Consider the following 2652-nt stretch of genomic DNA (forward strand, 5'->3'; position numbering starts at 1 on the left):
GGTGTGGGAGGATTTCTGATATTTAAATCATAGCCATGGTTGTATGAATATGTTTGGAAAAGTATGTTAATCACACTCTTTACTATGTCAAATGATATCTTATGAACATCATGACAAAGAAGCTAAGTGGAAACAGTAATTTTAGAATCATGAGGCAAACATTAGGAGATAATGAAAAATTCATTAGAAAGAATATTGTGTCTTTCAAATGATAGTGAAAGCTCAAATTTTCATTTAGTCCCACCTTAACATAATTTCTATTTCAAAATTATACTTTAGACAATGGATGAAAAAGTGAACTGTATGGATTTTTTTCCATTCATATTGACTGGATTTTTTTTTAATTAGAGCTATGGGGTCAATATGGCTTTATATATAACAAGAGAGACATATTTGAGTACATCTGATATTTGACTTTCCTCTTTTCCTAAGTAAGATAAAAGACTGGCCACAGATAATGCAACCACAGCTAAATCACCAATTTGGTAGATGACATGAGATGTCACACAGATAACCTTTACTTTGGTGAGGACATTGTAATATTAAAGAAACGACTTCTGGTCTCAGTTTTATCAATACTTTATCTAGAGACTTAAACTGTATTCCTTATCTTCTACTTTCTTCATCTTTAAAATGAAACCTTAGATAAAATCGTCACTTGATTTTTATATGCTATTATTTGACCAATTTGGAATGAACTCCAATAGATTCCCATAGGAGTGTTCTTTTGCTAATATTCATTAATGTAAATAGAAAAGGTAGGTATAATCTAAGCCAGAAAAATTCACCAGTGGGTAATTTATTTCAAAATACATATAGATTAGCTTGTATGTGTTCTGTCTGAGGCAGCAGACTGAATTCTCAGAATCCATGCTCCACAGTAGGTAACAGATATGCCTGTGTTCACAACATATTTGAGGCAAATATACCAAGAAGCTCCACTCCAAAGAAGCAAGAATTAGGAATTTTAATAAAACTTTGCCTTCACCCTAAACGTGTGGTGATCCTCCTGCCCTACCCTGCCAAGAGCTGAGATTGTGAGTGTGTACCACCACACCCTGGCATTCTTAATAACTCCACCAAAATCCTTCTCCTACTGGAAGACTTGATCAGCTTTCTTACTGAAATCCTATCCCTTACAGTAGCTCTTCTGGATGCTTAGGTTCCTCTGATATCTTACAGAACTAGATATGACATTCTTAGATACTTATCACACTTATGGTGTCTTATATTTGAGAAAATTGTCAAATATCTTTATTGTTTGATGAGACTGTAGAAAGCTGTGGGAGCTGGCAGCCTTTCCTTTCCCATCATCTTACTTCTCATCCTTTGTTCTACATTTTGTTCTTCCCACATCTTTTGGATCCACTGTGTTTACACATATCAGGGATTCAGTAGATCTAGAAGAGAATGAAGTAAGCCTATGGGAGAGCTGAGATAATTACCGTGAAAAACCCACTTTAAATAAACAAGAAAAGCATCCTTACGGCATCCCAGATCCCAGAGTGCAAATAAAAAGCTAAAGCAAGAGTAATATATTTCAATCTTCTATAACCATATATTGGTTATTTCCTATTTTGATTACTCCTAGTGTACACACACATACACACATCAGTATATATATACTGAAATCCTATCCATATATATATTCGACAAGTGTTGGGCAGATCAGTTTTCCCATTGGTCTGTCTCTAGGTTTATCTTATATCCTACTCCTGCAATAAACTTCTTTCTGGTTTGGATTAATATTTCTACCAAAGTTTCTTAGTAAGACTGTTTTTTTAGCATTAAAATTTTAAAATCAGGATTTCAGAAATGTTTACTTCTAGAAGACCAACTAATTTCTCAAGCTCAGTAAAAGTGTCCTTTGAGGAAGAAGGCCTTCAAACACTCCCTAAACTATACCACACAGGCTATGTCCAAGCCTGAGACTGAACTTGCACTAGCATTCATCTCTCCCTTGGCTTAAGTGAAAACTTCCTTTGTTCTTCTATGGAATGACTAGCCAAGGTTTGCAGATTTCCTCCTCTTCATCTTCCTGTGTTGGTATGGAAAGTGTTTGATGCTTCATAAAGCGTTGCACTGGACTCAGACACTGGGCTTAGATTCCTTGGGACATCATCCTCAAAGAGTCTGAGGATATGGGCATATTTTACAGAAAGCTGGCCCCATTTGCTGGAAGTTCTCTAACCACTAGGAGGAAATGGAGGCCTATCTACACTTTCTGATCACAGGGACACTGAGAAAAACAAAGAGTGGTGAACAGGAAGTTTAAGGGTGATTATAGTTCAAAATCCCTCTTTAAAAAGTAGAGTATTTATTTCAGTGCTGATATGTCACAGGTTTGTATATTTAGGAATGTTCTAGGCAGAGATCATTCTCTCTCTGACCTTTACTACTAGAATCTACTGTATATTTAGAGAAATGTCTGTTTAGATACTGAAACAAAAGTGCAGAGCTGGGAAAAGGGATCATACTGAAGCTTGCGGTGGTCTGGTATCTATAAAAGAGACCAGAAGGCACCTAGCTTCTGCAAATGACACAGTAAACAGTCTCAGTGTTATCTCAGACTCAAAGCTCAGTGCAACCACAAAACTAGAAGACAATGCTGTGTGACCCTATAAATAGAAAGGAGCATTTCTTCTGCTAAAC

This window comes from Mastomys coucha, chromosome X, assembly GCF_008632895.1.
Source record: "Mastomys coucha isolate ucsf_1 chromosome X, UCSF_Mcou_1, whole genome shotgun sequence".
Lineage (NCBI taxonomy): Eukaryota > Metazoa > Chordata > Mammalia > Rodentia > Muridae > Mastomys > Mastomys coucha.